The 21,598-nt window shown below is 43.8% G+C and overlaps 1 protein-coding gene across 4 annotated transcripts in view; it reads left to right on the forward strand.

The window, feature by feature from the left end:
- Positions 1-21,598, forward strand: part of hivep3a (HIVEP zinc finger 3a) — a 102,853-nt gene that overhangs the window by 31,027 nt on the left and 50,228 nt on the right. The window contains exon 1 of one of the 4 annotated variants that reach the window (XM_077200098.1): positions 14,071-14,131. The exons of 2 other annotated variants lie outside the window; for them this stretch is intronic. The gene's annotated coding sequence lies outside the window, so the exon portion shown is untranslated. Of the gene's footprint in view, positions 1-14,070; positions 14,132-21,598 lie in introns of those variants that run through there. One more of the 4 variants, XM_077200101.1, reaches the window with a different exon arrangement.

Consider the following 21,598-nt stretch of genomic DNA (forward strand, 5'->3'; position numbering starts at 1 on the left):
GAAAATTACTTCTCAGGAGATGGTAGCAGGACCACTCCTTCCCCCGGTGGAGGGCCGGGGGAGAATCTTTTGTTCTCCACTCCCCGCTGCTCACCCACGGGTGGGCAGCACCCTAATGTGGTTAAAGAAAGAAGTAACATTCCCATACCTGAGCACACAGAGTTCTCGGACGACACGGTGCGCCGCCTCCGAGCCGTGCACCCCTCGTCCCCCTCTGTCCCAGAGCCGGCTGGCAGTGCGCGCCGTCCCCGGACCGTGCCGCTCCCTTCCGCCTCTGTCGCCAGCCCCCTGGCAGAGCAGACCCCCGTGGAACGTTCTTCCTTCCCTGGTCTCCTCTGTCAGGGCGCGGTTAATGACTGTGCCCCCACACCGGGCCGCTATGCCGTCCACGTCCGGGCCAGTCATTCCGCCCTGCTGCACCATCGGTGGGAAGTCTGTGGTCCGTATGACCCCGCTGGTACAGTTTTTGGGAGCCTGGCTAGAGCTCCCCCTCCTGTCCCGCTGGGTCGCACGGACGATCAGGCTCGGCTACGCGATTCAGTTCGCGCGGTCTCCTCCCCGCTTCAGGGGAGTCCGCTCCACTTTGGTCGGTGGCAACGCCCCTATCATGAGAGCAGAGATCGCCACCCTGCTGGCGAAGGGTGCGATCGAGACCGTCCCTCCGGCCGAGATGAGGACCGGCTTCTACAGCCCGTACTTCATTGTCCCCAAGAAAACCGGTGGGTTACGACCAATCCTGGACCTGCGTGTGCTGAACCGTTCCCTTCACAGGCTGCCGTTCAAGATGCTCACTGCCAAACACATTCTCGGATGTGTGCGGCCCCAGGATTGGTTTGCAGCAATCGACCTGAAGGACGCCTACTTTCATGTCTCCATTCTCCCTCGACACAGACCGTTCCTTCGGTTTGCCTTCGAGGGGCAGGCATACCAGTACGCGGTTCTCCCTTTCGGGCTAGCCCTGTCTCCTCGCGTCTTCACGAAGGTCGTCGAGGCAGCCCTTGTTCCCCTTCGGGAACACGGGGTTCGTATCCTGAACTACATCGACGACTGGCTGATCCTAGCTCACTCTCGAGACCAGGTATGCGAACACAGGGACCTAGTGCTCCGGCACCTAGCTCGTCTGGGCCTTCGGGTCAACTGGGAAAAGAGCAAACTTTGCCCCGTGCAGAGGATCTCTTTTCTCGGTATGGACATCGACTCGGTCGCCATGTCCGCGCAGCTTACGAGCGAGCGCGCGCAGTCACTGCTGACTTGCCTGAGACAGTTCAAGGGCAAGAGTGCGGTTCCACTGAAACTCTTTCAGAGGCTCCTGGGGCATATGGCATCTGCAGCCGTGGCAACACCGCTCGGATTGCTTCATATGAGACCGCTTCAGCTTTGGCTTCGCGATCGAGTCCCGAGGTGGGCATGGCAACACGGCACCTTCCGAGTAACTGTTACTCCGTCCTGCCGTCAGACCTTCACCCCGTGGTCGGACCTCAGTTTTCTATGGGCCGGAGTGCCCCTGGAACGAGCTTCGCGGCATGTTGTTGTAACGACAGATAACTCCTCCACGGGCTGGGGTGCCATGTGCAATGGACGTGCTGCCGCGGGCTCCTGGACAGGACCCCGCCGCCTCTGGCACATCAATTGCCTCGAGTTGCTGGCCGTACGTCTTTCTCTGCGCCGCTTCCGGGCCGTGCTCAAGAACCAACACGTACTAGTCCGTTCAGACAATACCGCCACTGTAGCGTACATCAACCATCAAGGTGGTCTACGCTCCCGCCGTATGTCGCAACTCGCCCGCCACCTCCTCATATGGAGTCAGAAGCATCTGAGGTCGCTTCATGCCATTTACATCCCCGGAGCCCTGAACTGTGCAGCCGACGAGCTCTCACGGCTTCAGCCCCTCCCGGGAGATTGGCGACTCCATCCCCAGTCGGTTCAGCTGATTTGGGACCAGTTCGGGGACGCACAGATAGATCTGTTTGCCTCTCACGACTCGACCCATTGCGCCCTGTACTATTCCCTGACCGAGGGCACGCTCGGCACAGATGCACTGGCGCACAGCTGGCCGCGGGGCCGCAAATATGCGTTTCCCCCAGTGAGCCTTCTTGCGCAGACCCTGCGCAAGGTCAGGGAGGACGAGGAGCAGGTCATTCTGGTCGCGCCATACTGGCCCGCCCGGACCTGGTTCTCCGAACTAGTACTCCTCGCGACAGCACCTCCCTGGCCGATTCCCCTGAGGAAGGACCTCCTTTCTCAGGGACGGGGCACCCTATGGCACCCTCGTCCCGATCTTTGGAACCTCCACGTGTGGCTCCTGGACGGGACGAAGCAGGTTTGAGTACCCTTCCACCTACGGTGGCGGCTACCATCACTTCCGCTAGAGCGTCGTCCACGAGACACGTCTACGCGTTGAAGTGGAACCTCTTCGTCAACTGGTGCTCTTCTCTTCAAGAAGACCCCCGGAGATGTTCGATTAGTGTCGTGCTTTCCTTCCTTCAAGATAGGCTGGAGCGAAGGCTGTCTCCCTCCACCCTGAAAGTCTATGTTGCCGCTATTGCCGCACACCATGACCCAGTCGAAGGTAAGTCCGTTGGAAGGCACGACCTGATCATCAGGTTCCTGAGAGGAGCGAGGAGACTGAATCCTCCTCGTCCTCCTCTCGTTCCCTCTTGGGACCTCTCAGTGGTTCTAACTGCCCTGCGGAGTGCTCCCTTTGAGCCTTTGCAATCAGTGGAGCTTAAGTTCCTGTCTATGAAGACAGCGCTCCTGGTTGCATTGGCCTCCATCAAGAGGGTGGGGGACTTGCATGCATTCTCCGTTGACGAAGCGTGCCTGGAATTTGGGCCGGCTTACTCTCACGTGATCCTGAGACCCCGGCCTGGATATGTGCCCAAGGTTCCTACCACTCCCTTCCGGGACCAGGTGGTGAACCTGCAAGCGCTGCCCCCGGAGGAGGCAGACCCAGCCTTGGCACTGCTCTGTCCAGTACGCGCCCTCCGCGCCTATGTAGACAGGACGCAGTGTTTCAGGACCTCAGACCAGCTCTTTGTCTGTTATGGTGGGAAGCTGAAGGGAAAGGCTCTCTCCAAGCAAAGGCTGTCTCACTGGATAGTGGACGCCATTGCCTTGGCATACCAGCAGCAAGGTCGACCGTGCCCCCTTGGTGTGACCGCCCACTCCACCCGGAGTGTGGCATCCTCTTGGGCTCTAGCGCATGGCGCCTCGCTAACAGACATCTGCAGAGCTGCAGGCTGGGCGACACCTAACACATTCGCCAGATTCTACAATCTCCGAGTGGAGCCAGTGTCCTCTCATGTACTCGCTTCAACCAGCTAGTACTGGACCCGCTCAGGTGTCTTCGCTTGCTCGCCATTCCACTCCACGGACTGGATACGTGCGACATTCTCCTCAGGTGAGCTTCCCCGAAAAGCCCTGAGTTCCTCCAGCACTCCTGACGTTGGCGCCAGTGTCTATTGCCTGTGCGTCGGCTAGGTGCCTCCCGTGTGCATGGTCCCTCCTCTGAGCGACCCCCACATGTGTATTTCCACTGTAAGCCTCTCTGAGCGTGTGTCTTTCCCTTGGCAAGCCACCTTGCCACCCCTGGGGTTGAAATATTCCACCTGCGGCTGGACACCCCAGTGTTCTCCATATGTCTCCTTCGGGTCATATGTGTATTCTCTAAGTCCCCCCCCCCTCTGGGTTGGCAGTAATTGCATATTTCCCCTAAACTTTGGGATATGCTCCCCAGTGTACCTTGGTATTCCTGTGCTAAATAGGAGTCCTTCGTCCGTGCCAGTCTCACGACAGGGATCTCAGATTTACGCAGGGCACTGGAAGACAGCTGAGAAGGTGGCGTGATTAGACTGGTAACCCCATTCGTCGTCATCCGACATAACTCGGAGTGACAACGAAAGGGAACGTCTCGGTTACGTATGTAACCCTCGTTCCCTGAGTAGGGAACGGAGACGTTACGTCTGCCTGCCACTTTCCGCTGTACCGCGGGGATCGCCTGAGCTCATTCTTGGCTCCTCAGCGAAGAAACATATCTGCCTGTTGCTGGCGTCCTCCTTTTATACCCACGAGGTGGGGCGGAGTTACGTCATGCAAATTCCGCAGACCCATGGCATTTCTTTGCCATTGGCTCGTTTTGTAATACTCGAAGTTGATAGGCTTTCTAAGCGAAACCCCATTCGTCGTCATCCGACGTAACGTCTCCGTTCCCTACTCAGGGAACGAGGGTTACATACTTAACCGAGACGTTTTTTATTCTTGCGCTTTGTTGTAAGCGCGATATGGAATAGTGTCTGTAAATGCCAAAAGACTGTTTAAATTTGAATCACGTTTCTGTGTGTGAATGAATTAACGGCACAGATGGGCGCTGTTGCTTATGTTTAGCCTACTATGTTACAGATGAAATATGAAAGACATCATTTCATAGTTTTGGATAGATTATAAAGTTTTTATTCTAAAATATCAAATAAGCTTTTGTTTTCCAGTTTCTGCTCATGTTAAATACATAGTAGTCTATGTTCTGTCAAAAATAAAGTCATCAACTAAGATGTTATTATAGTGTTTGTTCCAATGTAAGCTATATCAAACTAATTAATCCTTAACTTTAAAATATGTATGATAAAATGTATTGGCCTACTTTTAAAAAGAATACTTTATAAGAAATTTATGGGAAAAGACAATTTTCTTTTCAAGATGTTTCCAACTCTAACTTTGAACAAATTCTGTAGAATGGCCCAGATAGCCTATTTGAACAGGATTTGTCTCCAGGAATGACTATGCACTAAAAATGTGCTTTTGACTTTCATTTATATTTGGATTATATATATATATATATATATATATATATATATATATATATATATATATATATATATATACACTGCCGTTCAAAAGTTTGGGGTCGGTACGATTTTTAATGATTTTAAAAGAAGTCACTTATGCTCACCAATGCTGTATTTATTTCATTAAAAATACAACAAAAAACAGTAATATAGTGAAATATTATTACAATTTAAAATAACTGTTTTCGATTTTAATATATTTTAAAATATTATTTATTCCTGTGATCAAAGCTGAATTTTCAGCATCATTACTCCAGTCTTCAGTCACATGATCTTTCAGAAATGATGAGGATTTGATGCTCAAGAAACATTTATAATTATGATCAATGTTGAAAACAGTTGTGTACCATTTTTTTACGATTCTTTGATGAACAGAAAGTTAAAAACAACTGCATTTATTTGAAATATAATCTTTTGAAACAATATAAATGTCTTTACTGTCACTTTTTGATCAGTTTAATTCCTCCTTGATGAATAAAAGTATTGATTTATTTTATTTATTTCCCCCAAAAAATAAAATAAAAATACTTACTGACCCCAAAGTTTTGAACGGTAGTGTTACAAAAGATTCTATTTCAGATAAATACTATTCTTTTGAACTTTACCTCAGAAGTGCTGGTATTTCGAGGAGCAACAGATTCAGCTGAGCTGAGGAATACTGTAGTAAGTTTTTTTCATTCTCAAGCGAATCGCGTTTCTGTGTGGGAATGAATGAACGGCAGAGATGCGCTGTTTACCACAACTCGCAAAAAGACAGTTTAAATTTGAATCGCGTTTCTGTGTGTGAATGAATGACCCGCTTTTAGCAAACTATATTGCTGAGAATACATTTTATTTCAGTCGATTTTTACTCATCTTGCTGAAATGAGTAAAAATCGGCTGAAATAAAATGTATTTTTATAAGCAACGTATTAAACTGCAAATTAACATTTATATTTCTTATATAAACGAAAGACCTATGTTACAGACATATGAAAGACAACATTTCGTTGACTAGTTTTGGATAGATTATACATTTTTACTGTAAAATATTTGCCACCTCAAATAAGCTTTTGTTTGCCAATTTTTGCTCATATGTTAAATAGCCTATAGTATGTTTTGTCAAAAATAAAGTAATCAAATAATATGTTATTATGTGTTTGTTCCAATGTAGGCTATATCCAAAGTAATGTATCCTTAACTTTGAAATATGTATGATAAAATGTATACTTTAGTTTTTACAAAGAAAGATTCCACTTGAATTGTTCTTGTAATTGTAAGCTTTTTAATAAAAAAAATATATTTACAAGGTAGATGTAAACAAACTATTAAAAGGTAAATATAAGCCTTTTCTTTAAATAATTTTTATTGAGTTTTATTAGTGACAAATTTGGGGAGAGGATACATATACCAAAACTGAAAATAAAGTATGAGAATTAACTGCACAATTGCTAGACATGGAAAATATAAAAAAAAATGAGATGCTTCCAACTGTGAACCAATTTGGTAGAATATATATATATATATAAATGTTTCTTAAATGACAAAACAATTTCACTTGTATTTAAGAAAAAAAATCAGCCAAGGACATGTAACGCAACCTATACCAGTTTGTTTTGTTGAGTATGAAGATGTAAAGTCGATGTCCCTAAAATAACAGACCAGCGTGCACCTAATACATTATTCATTCAAGAACATTGTGCAAGTTTACTGCAGCAATAGAGCCGCAAACTTCACATACTTTTGAAAATCCAGCATTTAGTTGATCCTGATGAGCGTTCATTGTCACAGTTGTAAAACATGACGGCGTTCTTCTTCCATGAGGGGTTTCATGTCACAGTATTTAAGGTGATGCGTTCTAAAATAACGCTCACCTTGTTCAGGACATGCAATAAGTCAGGAGAGGTGTCAGTGTGGTCATATTTCTGCAAAAGAATTGCTGAAATTTAAAGCTGGTTTGTACCATACCAAGAATACAGACTAATTTGCTGTTATTAGTACTGTAGCTGTTATTTAGTGTTAAATTATTGTAGGTGGCTTAGATTTTATTGTAAATTTGTTATGTAAATGTGTTGTGTTTTGTAGTTAGGCTACTTATATTTAAGTATACTTTAAAATGTAATATATTGTTAAATTTTAAGAATTTTTTATTATTTGTTTTTCAATAAAAAAGCTGTTTTCCATAGTATTATTAATTTAGATCATGATAACCACAGGTAAAACCACACATGACACCTCACTAGCATAAAAAAGTAACAATATGGTTTATATGGCATTAAAATTGCTTAATGCAGACCATCTACAAATGTTAAATCCACAAATAAAATGTTTAGGTTACTACTGCATCTGTCTTAAAAAAAAAACATTCGTTATTGACTTTATTTTTGTTATTTTCAAAACGTTCAGTGTACTCTTTATTAGCATTTAGCTTTAACAAGTAACCTTTTGGTAAGGAGTAAGGTAGGGAAACTCAAACCTTTTGGTAAGGAAACGTCTCAGGTTACGTATGTAACCCTGGGTCCCTGAGAGGGAACGAGACGCTGCTTTGAGACGCGGTGGGAACTTTCTGCGTGATTGTGTCGTGAAGCACGTGTATAATCAGTCCAATGGAAGAGCGAGATGTCATAGGCGGGTGACGTCATAGACCAGGGAGCAATAAAGCACACCAGAAAACGGACCGCGACAGCTTCTGAAAAAGCCTGAAGCAAGTTGATCAGGGCATGCAGGAAGTATGTCAAGAGAACGCAGCGTCTCGTTCCCTCTCAGGGAACCAGGGTTACATACGTAACCTGAGACGTTCCCTTTCAAGGGAACTCGAGCTGCGTTGAGACGCGTTGGAAACCTTATACCCACTACGCCATAATGAGAAATGCCCGTTCTGTGTGAAGTCCTTGCGCACACTAAGAAGCAAGCAGCCTAGCCCCGGGATTGGAGAGGTCTAGGTCATAAAATTTGACAAATGTATGTGGTGAGGACCAGCCTGCCGCATTACAAATGTCCTGAAGGGAAACCCCCGAAATTAAAGCCTAGAGGCAGCCTTACTCCTTGTAGAATGGGCCTGATCAGCCATAGGTGAAGGCTGTCCGGCCGCTTCATAAGCAAGTGAGATAGCCTCAACTACCCACTTGCTCATTATCTGTTTAGATGCAGGGCAACCTATCTTAAGTTACCCGAAGCAGACAAATAATTGTTCTGATATACGCCACTGAGCAGCTCTGTGGACATACACATCCAAAGCCCAGACAGGGCATAACAGATTATGTTTTTCCTGATCTGGGGTATTAAAGGTGGAGGACAGAAGGCCTGGAGCACAAATGACCCGCACATTTAGTAGGGAACTAAGAAATACAACCCGACCTGGGGTGAAGAAATACTACCACCAAACCAGGTGCAAATCCAAGTACGTGCAGGCCTCAGCCTCATGTACCACGGAGAAGACGAAATTAAGGATCTCTCCTCAGAGATAACCCAGCAAAGAAACATTCATTACAGTAATCAAGTACTGTACCAACAGGGCAGGAAAAAGATTCAGATGGCGTTCTCTGCACCAGGCAGAGAACAGTTTCCATGTCAATGCATATTTAGTCTTCTCGTGGAGGGAGCTCTGGACTGGAGTATGGTCTCCACGACCTCGGTCGAGAGACCTGAATCTATGAGCTGGGCCCCCTCAGAGGCCGAGCCCACAGTATCCATAACTCCAGAGCTCCCAGGAGCAAAGATATCGGGAATGCGTACAGGTGTACGCTACCACACCTAATACATCACGTCCAGTCCAAGCGGAGCTGGATGCGTGAGGGAGAACCACAAAGGGCAATGCATTGTACAAACGATGCGAAAGGTCGACTTGAGTTGACCGAAGTTCTCCCTAAGAAGCTCCACCACCTCGGGGTGGAGTCTCAATTCCCAGGGCCACAACAGGATATCTTCTCTGATATACGAGACCATCAGTGTGTTGTCCGGACCCTTCACCGAGTGACCACTCATGATTGCCCCCGACTTGTGAGGGAAGCATCCGTCGAAAGCATTATGCGTCGACAAGAAGCCCCCCAACACTGAGCCTGGGCGAGGAACCAAGGTTCTTCCACATGACCGAGGCACGAAGGCATAGCCGCGTGACCTTGATCATGCGAAAACAGATTTCCCCTCGGAGAAAACCCCTTGGTCATGAGTAGGGATGGCGAAAACTAAAAAATTTCTTGACCGACCACCGAGCTTCATTAGCTGGTTGAAACCGGTTAACCGATTAGTTTAAAATATGCCACGCTATTTGAAATAACAGCCATTTCGAGCCGCGCCTGCAATTTCGCAACTCTGTCGCATCTCTCTCACACACACACACACTGCCCCGGCGCCGCGCTTCCACTCACGTCACTTTTTTAAAATCCCCTACAGCGCGAAACATGAGTACCGCAAACGCGGGGCAGAGGAGCTTGTATGTAATCGGAGGACAAATGGCTCCTTAGTTTCAAAATGGTTTGGGTACAAGGTGATCACATAGAAAATAAAGGCGTTGGTCTAGCGTTAGAAGCTCATTTGAAACATTGCAGCGTCTCATTTAAGAAAATGACAGCTCCGAAGAGACTCCGATTAGTTTGAGGTAACGTTAGTGCTAACAATAATAAAGAAAGATGATGATCATCATCACCTTATCTGTTACCACTGAAATGTAGATGCAATGCATTTCTACAGTATTACTACTGTATTTAAGCACTGTATCACACAAGTTGCAACTTACTGTGTCATTCTTTTTGGTGAAATGGTCCCACACACTAACGTTACGTTTCTTTGCACGCTTCATCCTGTCGTCTGCCCTGGCTCTAACCTCCAGTGTTTTAGCCTGTAGCCTTTACTTTTCGCAAACCTTGTGAGCGCGCGAACCCAAACGCTGTGACCTCGCGCCAAATGTTTTTATTGGTTTATTAAGTACAAACAGGCGAGTTATGAAAAATTGAGTGTGAGGGATTTGTTCACTTCACACAAAAATATCTTCGAATAAGATGGCTAACTGTAGTAGCGTTTAGTCCACTGTCTATAATAGCCTAATTTAGAGATCACTTTTTTTTTTAACCGACTACCGACAACTTTGATCGGTTAACGTTGAGGCGGTCAACCATCGGTCAAACGGTCATCAGTTAGCATCCCTAGTCATGAGCCACCATTGCAGGGGGCTCATGTACAGAGGCCAAAAGTAACTAAGTTGGACGCAACTACCATGAGTCTCAGAGACTGTTTTGCAGTGAAGACTGACCTAGTTTACATTCTTTACGGCTGAGAATCGCAGAAATACATGCAGGAGACAGACGTGCTTGCATGTTGTCGAATCCCATATTACTCCTAGAAAAGTGGTCCTCTGAGCTGGGAGGAGTACACTTTTTGGTGTTGAGCTGCAACCCCAACCTCCTTATGTGGGACAGAACGACATCTCGATGTTGAACTGCCAAAAGCTCGGACTGAGCTAAAATCAACCAATCGTCGATATAATTTAATACGCGAATGCCCTGGAATCTCAGAGGAGCCAGAGCTGCATCCATGCATATTGTAAAGGTGCGGGGTGATAACCTAGGCCGAATGGAAGAACCCGATACTGGTATGCTTCGCCCCTGAAAGCAAACCTCAAGAACCTCCTGTGATGAGGTTGGATAGATAAGTAAGCGTCCTTTAAGTCTATTGTGACAAACCAGTCCTCGGACTGAGTCTGTGCCACAATCATATTTAGCGTAAGCATACTTTGAACTTAAGATTCTGCAACCTGCTGTTTAAATGACGCAGGTCTAGAGTAGGACGCAACCCCTCATCCTCCTTCGGAACAATGAAGTAATGGCTGAAAAACCCTGACTGTCTGCCAAGAGGAGGAACCCCTTCTACAGCTCCTTTTGCAGAAGTGTCAGTACTTCCTGCTCCATAACCAAAGCCTGCTCGGGGTCCACAACAGTGGGGAGGACCACTAGAAATCTGGGCGGACAAGATTTCTAGGGTTCCGAATTCTGAACCCTTTCCTATAGTGTGCAGGACTAGGGATGGGAATCGAAAACCGGTTCCACTCGAGAACCGGTTCTAAATTTTACGATCCATCGATATTGTATGCCCTCGACGTTAACGAGTCCTCTTATCGATGCTCCTGCTCTGAGTCAGCCATAGTATGTACAGACCGTGAACTCACAACTGTCCCTTTTGTCCTTTATCAAGCACCATAGCACCGCGTCCAAAGATAATCTTTGTCCTGCAAAGTCTTATTTGATCAGTGAGTAAAATTGTCTCTCTCTGGTAATGTAGATGAACCGCTGCGCTTGTGACAGGGCGCATGTTAAACTGATCGAGCAGAGAGAGAGAGAGAGAGAGAGCCCCGGTCGCGCGCACGCACTCTCTCTCTTCGGAGCAAGGCGAAAGTAGGCTTCACCGTCTCAAAACTAAGCGCTGTCTTCCTCTCTCCCTCGCACATATTAATCAAAATAAACGACACGATGGTAAGGTAGGGAGACTAAAGTTTTATGTGGAGCATTCGGAGATTTGTTTTTCCTGAATTGCCGCTGGGTGTGAATTGTGCTAAAATACGTTGCCTTATCTTCTCTGAAAAGTCTTCCGCACATTCAGCTGACATAATCACACTTCAAATAAACGAAAAAAAACGATCCAGTGATGAAATGTTTTCTGTGATGACACACATCTTGTGGGATGTCCCAACTGGCGGGATAATCACACAACGCGCACACGTCCGATAATGACACGTCCAATTCGCGAACTAATGACTCATTTGAACCGATTCGTTTTAATGAATGGTTAAAACAACTGATCTTTCCAACACTGAACTCACGGGACGTTTAATCGGTGTATAACTAATCGGTAACACTTTACAATAAGGTTCCATTTATTACAGAAATTACATAAAAAGTACAGTTTGCTTAGTCAAGTGTAAGCATTAAAACGACTTGTTTCCCCCCCCGAAAAAGACTACTTTTTCCCACACAGTGCTATCAGGAATCGATAAGAGAATCGTTAAAGAATCGGATCGATAAGCAGAATTGTTAGTGGCATTGATATTGATAAAATCTTATCAATTCCCATCCCTATGCAGGACCCACTGAGAAATATGTGGCAGTAGTTTTCACGCTGCCAGAAATTCTACTAGGGGAACCAGTCTCTCAAGACTGGCCTCTGGATTTGGTTGAACAGTCACTACGGTGCCCTTAAGCGGCGAACCAGCAGGGAACAACCGAACTGACCGTTCTACGACCCTCCTCTGAGGATCGTATGGGGACGCTGACACCTCGGTGCCCTGAACAGCGAACCGGCAGGGAACAACCGAACTGTCAGCGTTGCGACCCTCCTCAGAGAGTCGTACCCCAGAGGGCGCCGAGGAGAAACGATTTCTCAAAATCGTCCCTCAGAAGCCTGATAGCCTCGTTTTTTGCGACATGACTTCCTGTCTAAGCTTTATTAGAGATGACGATAATCCTCAGATCTTGCCTACCTCTAAATAGCTTAGTTCCTACGAACCTACTCGGAGGATCATTGGAAAAAGCAGGCAACTCGGCACCCTGAAACGGCGAACCGGCAGGGAAACCGAACTGACTGCTCTACGACCCCCCTCGGAGGATCGTTTGGGGACACTGACACCTTGGTGCCCTGGACGGCGAACCGGCAGGAAAACCGAACTGCAAGCGCTGCGACCCTCCTCAGAGAGTCGCACCCCTGCGCGGGGAGCGCGAACCGAACCGTCCTCCTCGAAGAACGCCCGGCGGGAGCAGAGCGTCCTCACGGACAGCTTCTCGCAATGCTCACAGTCAGCCCACTTGAGAACTGAATGTGGCATGCTCCACTCCCAAATAGTAACAAAAAGCTTATGTGTGTGTCCCCACCCGTGATATAACGTGGGCAGGGAACAACACAAAAATGCTTGCTCTCTTTTTCCATAATATATATATATATATTGCAACTTGACAGACAACAATAAATGAGACAAGGACAGAATACACAGATCGCTTGCTGAAGGCACAGAAGCTGTCGCAGTCTGTTTTCTGGTGTGCTTTATAGCTTCCTGGTCTCTGATGTCACCCGCCTATGACGTCTCGCTCTTCCATTGGACTAATTATACACATGCTTCACGACGCAATCACGCAGAGCGTTCCCACCGCGTCTCAACGCAGCTCGAGTTCCCTTGAAAGGGAACTCTGAAACCTGAATGAAAAAATAATTTTTTTTGCTCAAAACAAACTGAAATGAAAATAATTCACTCATAATTCTTGCACAGGGGAGACTTGGTTGTGTTTCCAAACAAAGGGAAAAATATGTATATTGGTATCAGAATCGGCTATCGGCCAAAATGAGTTGAAAGTATTGACATATCAGAAATCGACAAAAATCCAATTTCATACATCCCTTAGAAATATTTAAACTTATTTCAAATGATCAATATGAAAATACATAATTATTATGTATTATACAAAACATTTAGATTTAGTTACTACACAAGATTAACATACTAATAAATAAATTGTTTATCTTTATGTTTGCTGGACAACAGACTCTATAATCATCATTATGGCATGCTTCACTGGCAGACTACTTGATAACAAATATCTGATTGTTTATTGGAACGACTTGACTTTTAATCTTTGTATTTTTATATACGGATAGCCTTTAAAATTCTCACAACACAATAAGTCAGAGGGTGCGGTTAGTCAAAGTATTTTTGCTAATCCATTTAAATTTTCTTTTTACTTATGTGATGCAAAGCATTTCTGAGTGAAATGTTTTGAAAACAAAATGTTCAATGATAAAATAATGTAGATAGAGACTTGATCCATGTTCTGCTGGGAATTGACTGGATTGTGGAAAGTGGACAGTACATACTAGTATGAAGCCAGTCCTGAATGCAGTTACTCAATAGATTACAGAGCCTGCATGACGTCAGTGGCAAAGCAAATTGATTTCTTTGGCAACAAGCAATAAATTTACAGGAATTGTTCTATTTAATACCAGGTGATGTGTTACGAAAGTAAACATGTTCAATTCTGAGCCCCCCTCACCCCTACCTGAAAATATATGACACATTTTTGGCATTGATAAGTGGTATTTGCCTCCTCACTCATAGAACATGAATCGACCCATCCACCGTACATGAAGCATAATCTGACCTCCCCTTTGCCTCACAGTTACCATGCTAGACTACGGCAGCTCATTCATACATTCAGCCTCTCTCTCTCACTGGCTCTCTCGCTATGACTCACTCACTCTCAGCCTCGCAGCCTTCACTCAAAGCCTGACTGCTCACGCATATTAGCAGGGCTGAAGAGGAGACCTGAAGCTTCCAGGTAAAAAATAACAAAACAATGATGATTACTAGTCTAATCTGCTTGATTACCAGATTTCACTCACATCCACTTCTGCGGAGCTCACATTTACAGGATCTTGATGCTGCCTATCTTAAAGGGCTGTCAGCTATCTGTATAGTTCGTATTAATGTGTTATGCTAAATTGTGAGAGTCATATTATCTGGTTGTACAGTATGTACCAACAGATGTTGAGTTTGGGAGGCTGTGTGCTGCCTGTAGTGTGCTGTGTGTGTGTGTGTGTGTGTGTGTTTCAAATGGCTGCCAGTACAGAAGGCAAGGAAAGAGAGAATGAATGGACTGACTATACTGTGTATGTGTCCTCCTCTACGCTGCTGCCGTATGAATGAGACTCGGGGCGGATGGATGCCGGGGGTGGCCCAGGGCTCTTTCACTGGAGGGAGGGGAAATTTAAATCCCGGGAGATGGATGTAAACAGTCTAAATGAAGTCATTGGGATTGGGCTGATTGTTTGCTAATGATAAGCGTAAGGTGTATGGAAGAGACTTGGAAGAATAAATGCATAGGAAAGCCAAAAGATTGCTTATCTGGAATGCCTGACACAGGTGTTTAGTGCATCAACAGATTCAGATTGACTACCGAGCATATATGCTTTGTGTAGTTTATCTATATCTGCATAAGTAATGTTTATGTAATGTGAAGTTATAAAGAGATATTTCATTATTAGCATGCAGTAACTACAGACGGAACAAATGTTGCTCTGATATCTCAGAATTTCTCCAATATTGTTAAAATATGATTTTTATCTGTCTTCATCCTTTTAACTTATTGTGACAATGTTTGTGAGCATTTTAAAGCTTTATTTATCACTTTATAGAGCCACAATAGTGCAATAGCTTTGCTAATCCTGGTCTGATCATTTTTATTTAATTTAAAATGAAAGAAATCCTATTATTATTATTATTAATGCTTTTATCTTTTGAAATTGAATTGGAAATTTGTTTTATTTTATTATTTAAAGGAAACAGTGAAAAGTTGTTTTTCCGTGTCCATCACCCCCTGTTTTGAGAGATGTGGATTTTTGGAGGGAAGGGGGGCACCTTGGCTTGTCAGGCGCTCGATCTGTAGTCAGGGAGGATGCTTGGAGATAAATTTAGCCCTCCAGCTTTGCTTCCATCTGCCATTGCATGGTTTAGGGCCGTTGCTATAGGAACCACCATGGGTGCCCATTAGTGAGCGAAAGGGAATTTTGGCGAGGTTTCTTAAACGTATTTAAACAACATATTTTAGATTTGGTTAAGTACAGTGTAAAGCTTCTGTTTTGTGTGGCTGGGGTTTTAACAGAGTGGACGAAGCTTTATTCCCAGTTTCTAACCATCTGAGTCTGGCAGGGTTATGCTGTGGTTTGGTAAGACTCATCACTGACCTTGTTATAAAATATCTTAAAATGCTCACAGGTGCCCAGTGACCATACTCAGTGCAGCTGTATGATTCTCTTTGTCACATACAGTATTAAATGTTTTCATGTTCTCATGGTTTCAGTACAAACATTGCCCATAGTTCTTCCCTTTTGCTGGCACAATCCCTTCAAATATACATTTCGTCTGCAGTCTAGGAGAACATCATGCTTGAGGTTGACTTGATTACTTGCATAGATTTTATGAGTGCACATCAAAAGACTTCATTGTGTGTTTCAATTTAAATTCTAATTAGGGCTGAACGATTTTGGAAAATAATCTAATATATAATCTAAAATATATATATTTTTACCAATATTGTGTTTGTGATTTAATATGCGATTATTTTTTAAGCTCTTTATCTTCTGTATTATTCAACAAAGACAAGCAATAAATCATTGTATAGTAGGTATAGGAATCTTTAGGCACCTCATGATCTGATTCTGATTCGTGCTCTACTTTTCTTATTAATTAATCGTATTAATAAAACGTATTAAATAAAAACAATGTTAAGAATTTTAAATAGGCTATTTAAACTAGTATAGCTTCAAAACAAAAGCTAGTAAATAACAATGAGGAAACAAAATAATATTACAAGCAAAAAACAAAGAGTGCTTTCCATAGGCTATTTAAGAGTTGGCTATCTAAATTTTTTCCATTCAAGAGCTGTGAGTGATTTTTCTTTAGCAGTTCAGATCCGATAAGCTGCATTCACACTAACGCAAAGATCTCTTTTTTGAAATATAAGATGTGGTTTGTCCTGTCTGTATAATCCATTAAGATATAACTGACTGTGTTTACATTCATTTCATAAAAGCATTTTGAGATGCAAGTTCAACTGTCAGTGAGTTTCATATTTTTTAATAAGCACACTGCATTCCACAAGACATAAATTATGCCTTCGCAGAGCATTTGTAAGGAAAATACTGGCAGGCGAGACCAAGCGTGAGTTTCTCACAGCACATATCCTGTGCAATGAAGCTTGCGAATGTCATTGTAACGGTGTGTGTCCACTGGCACGGAGCGAGCGTTTTCAATTAATTCCTATAGTCCTTTCTCACAACTTCCGTATTTGTGACCGGAAATATGCAATCGTTGTGGAAACCTTCTTCCTCCCCGGTCAGGGCAAAAGGTAAACAAATGGCGCAAGCAACGAGCAAGAGTCATTGTAGAGTACCGGACTGTAACTATGGAAATCTATGGTTGTAGTTATTCACAAAAGCAGCCATATCTGTTGTTTCATTCCTTCCTGTTGATAGTGAAGTTAGACAGAAATGGATTCAGGCTATCCGGCGGGATGAAGGACCAAACTTTACGATTAAAAAGGGGAGCACTTAACATTATTGTCGCTACACACAAGACGTTCACTTGTACAACCATAGACAGAACAAATTGATACCATAATGCTTCATTAAAAGCAGACTATAATGCTTTAGTAAGATAGTATATATCCTCTATAATATACATTCATTATGTCTAAGTGGACACGCTAATGATTTGCAGAGGTGCAGTAACGAAGTTCATTGTACTGTTACATTTACTTGAGTATTTTTTTGTAGAAATTGTACTTTTAAGAGTAGATTTAAATGTGGGTACTTTTACTTTAACTCGAGTACATTTCTAATGAAAAAATTGTACTTTTACTTCATTATGTTGGGCGACGTTCCTCTCGTTACTTTATTTTTAATGCAATACATGTTGTTAAATGCATAGTTTATTCCAAGCACGCTGTATCTTTTTTATGGGCATGAGCGATGCTCAATTCACAAATGAATCACTCTCTTGAGTCGATTCTGTTCAAAGACTCCATCAAACGTGTTGGCAGATCTGTGTAAATCGCTTCGCAAATCAGTTTGAATGATCTGTTAAGTTTCCTGCACGCACTGAATCACTGAAGCGCTTTCAATTCACACTCGACTCGGAGTCGTAACAGGAAGATTTAAGAACATCAAGAGTGTCGGATGAAGTGGCCGTGGACCTACAGTAGGCTACAGTCTAGTGAAAGCAAGTCTGCAAATGCAGCACATTTTTGCCAGCGATGAAGATCTTTATCAGTTGAACATCTTCGTATGCTGTCTGTGAATGAATGATTCCACAGGACGATACATTCGATTTGTAAAAATTTGTACCCTTTATTTTTTTTTATTTTTTTTTATCTTTGGTGACGGAGTTTTCCTCCACGAGTCGTGTAACCTTGGCAAATGTAATATTTGGCAAATCTGTTAGCGAAGATGTGTAGATTCTCTGATCCATTTTCGGTTTTTCTGATGTCTAGACGCTTGACAGGAACTCTGTTTCCACAACGATTACGTTTTTTTCCATTATTGTGAGAAAGGTCTATGGAAGTCGAGCTTCACGCTCACGCAGTGCATTTTGGGATTGACAACGGACCGGAGAAAGCATCATAAGTTTGGGCAGTTTTTGGACAAAAAAACACAGTCGGCAGCCAATTGCTGCGAGGTTCGGGATGTGACGTCTGTCTTGAGAGTTTAAAAATATGCAAATTGTGTCAGAGTTTATGCTGGATTTAGTGTGTAAATAATTTTGTTTACAAATTAGACACTTTGCAGTTGTTATATATTTGTTAAATATTTAATTTTGCATGTGTTCATTGTGAATATACTGGCTGGGTTTATAAAAGTTTGTAAAATTGGCAGGATATCTTTGCTTGGGGCATTTGGAAACAAAGCATGTTTATTTTTTTATTTTGCCTATTCCACATCTCAAAGCTTGCCACAAAGAACCGGCCATAGTAAGGATTATGCATTAAACATTTGAATTGTTTATTAATAAACTAGTGTTTTCTGTCAGTTTTCGGTTCATTTATGAGACGCGCTCCAGTTCACACATCGGCGCCTCCCTGTCCTAATTATATTGTCTACTATATTTGCTTCTTATTTAATAATCAAGTCAATTTGTTGATGAAACATTGATTAAAATGAAGATATAATTTATACAAAACGAAATTCACTTAAAACAAAACTTAATAAGTGGTCAAAATTATGTCTGACCCATTCGAAATGTTTTCCGATATATTGGGCATCTTATGATCCTATCTTAGCCTACTCATCTCATGCGGTTCCCTTTTCATATAATCACCAGATGAAATAAATAAAATAACATAATATTATTTAAACATAGGCTATATATGAAACGTATGTTTAAGTTTTTTAACTTATATTTAAGTGTCACACGTACAGACTCCATGTAGGCCTATGATTCACTCTTTTGTTGTTATGTTTTCTTTCAGGATGAAAAATACAACAAAAAGCATTTATCTGTATTTCTGACTGATGAGAACTATGCATATACATTCATAAATCAGTCAATTTTGTATTTTATTATGAGATATTTTATTCTAATGTGATCAGTGACTCAAGCACTGATGGACCAAAGAGCGCGCATTTCGACATTTGCAGTAAAAACTTGAAATATATGAATTCTCAGAAAATGCATTTAATACCAATATATTGAAACGTCTGTTCCCTTTCAAGGGAACTCGAGCTGCGTTTGAGACGCGATGGGAACGCTCTGCGTGATTACGTCGTGAAGCACGTGTAAAATCAGTCCAATGGAAGCCCACTACGACATAGGTGACGTGCTAGACCAGGAAACTATAAGGCAGCCCTGAAATCAGACCGCGACAGCTTCTGTACCTTCAGCAAGCGCTCTCTGTATATCTGTCCTTGTCTATTTATTGTTGTCTGTCAAGCCCAATATATCTATCATTATTATGGCGAGCAAGCAAGATTATAGACGGTGTGTTGTTCCCTGCCCTCGTTATATACGGGTGGGGACACACACATCAGCTTTGTGTTGCTTGTTTGGGAGTGGAGCATGCTCAGTCAGTCCTCGAGGGGGCTGATTGTTAGCATTGTATGAGTCTATCTATGAAGACGCTCCGCTCTCACCGATCGTTCTTTGAGGAGGACGGTACGGTTTGCGCTCCCCGCGCGGGTCCCGCTGTTGCCTAGACACGGCGGCGACTCGCATTTTGGGGTTCGAAAACGGATCTGACAGCGTGGGTTGGGACGGGCCCCGCCCTATCTCAGCTTTCACCTGCAGATCCAGTGTGCTGCGATTTCCAGTTCTGAGGAATTGGTATTGTTAGTGTTTTGTTAAGAAAAAGGCAGATGTTTGATTTTTCAATAAATAGGCAGCTCATAACTCTGTTGAATAAAGAGGAGCTTTTAAAAGGAGGTTTTTCTAATGCTGTTGCTAGTTAAATATTTACTGGACAGCTGAACATTATGAGAGTGAAAATAAAAAGAGTTTATTAGATGAAATATTTCTAAAAAAAATAAAATAAAAAAATAACAGGAAAACTCTGTATCTCAGCCTCCTCGTCGGGGACTACTGGTTTTTCCCTATCTCCACACTGAGGTGTCGAGATCGTGGAATAAACCGGTTTCTATTTTATGTGTTTAATACCCAAACGTCTAACTAGAGTAATGTTATGGGTATTAAGTATCATGGTATGACAGTGCCTTGGATTATAGAGACGCTTGCGAGCTTTCTCTCTCCCGAGTCGGCGTCATCATTTTTAACCCCGACGTTACCCACCAGCCATCTTTAATAATAAATAAATTTTATTAGGCAGTACTGGTGGGTAAAGTATTTAAGGACATAGATGAATGTGAGGATGTCAGCATTGACTCTATTCGAGATTATATATATATATATATATATATATATATATATATATATATATGTTTATATGTATACGTTTTTCTGATATAAAAATAAAGAAAAAGAAAGATAAAAATGTCTGTTCTTCTGGACGCTCCGCTTTCAAGAAAACTAAACCTTTCAGCGGCGTTCCAGAGGTTTCTTCCTCACCAATCTATGTTCCTGAAACTGGCGTAGAGTGCAAAGAAGAAGACCTGATGCCGAGGCTATCAGGCTTCTAAGGGTGGTCCCCTCCGGGGTAGGGACGGTTTTGAGAAATTTACAAAATGCGTGGATGCAGCTCTGGCTCCTTTGAGACTCCAGGGCATTCGCGTATTATATTATATCGACGATTGGTTGATCCTAGCTCAATTTGAGCATATGTCAGTTCGGCATCGAGATGTCGTTCTGTCTCATATAAATATGTTGGGGTTGCCACTCAACGCCAAGAAGAGTGTGATCCTCCCAGCTCAGAAGACCACTTTTCTAGGTGTTTTATGGGTTTATCTAGGCCAGTCACTCACTGTGAAACAGTTTCAGACTGTGGGTCTCATGGCAGCTGTGTCCAACGTAATTACTTTTGGCCTTCTGTACATGAGACCCCTGCAGTGGTGGCTCAGGACCAAGGGGTTTTCTCCGAGGGGAAATCTGTTTTCGCATGATCAAGGTCACATGGCTATGCCTACGTGCCTCGGTCATGTGGAAGAACCTCGGTTCCTTGCCCAGGCCCAGTGTTGGGGGTTTCTTGTCGACGCATAATGCTATCGATGGATGCTTCCCTCACAAGTCGGGAGTGATCATGAGTGGTCGCTCGGCGGAGGGTCCGGACAACACACTGACGATCTCGTATATCAGAGCAGATATCCTGTTGAGGCAGGGGCTGAGGCCCGGGGAATGGAGACTTCACCCCGAGGTGGTGGAGCTCCTATGGGAGATCTTTGGTCAAGCTCAGGTCGATCTTTTCACATCATACGATTCAACCCATTGTCCGCTATGGTTTTCCCTCACATATCCAGCTCCTCTCGGACTGGACGCTATGGTGCAGGTGTGGCCGAGGCTGCACCTGTACACATTCCCCCCGATATCAATGTTCCCGGGAGTTCTGCTGGGGTGCGACTCTCTGAGGAGGGTCGCAGCGCTGCCAGTTCGGTTGTTCCCTGCCGGTTCGCCGCTTCAGGGCGCCGAGGTGTCAGCGTCCCCGTGCAATCCTCTGAGGAGGGTTGTAGAACGGTCAGTTCGGTTGTTCCCTGCCGGTTCGCCGCTTCAGGGCACCGAAATGATTGTTCAATCAAATCCAGAGGCCAATCTCGAGAGACTGGTTCCCTTATTGGAATTTCTGGCAGCGTGGAAACTTCTGCCAAAT

The sequence above is a fragment of the Siphateles boraxobius genome, unplaced genomic scaffold (assembly GCF_051911475.1).
Source record: "Siphateles boraxobius isolate OS27281-9 unplaced genomic scaffold, OSU_SipBor_1 43, whole genome shotgun sequence".
Taxonomy (NCBI): domain Eukaryota; kingdom Metazoa; phylum Chordata; class Actinopteri; order Cypriniformes; family Leuciscidae; genus Siphateles; species Siphateles boraxobius.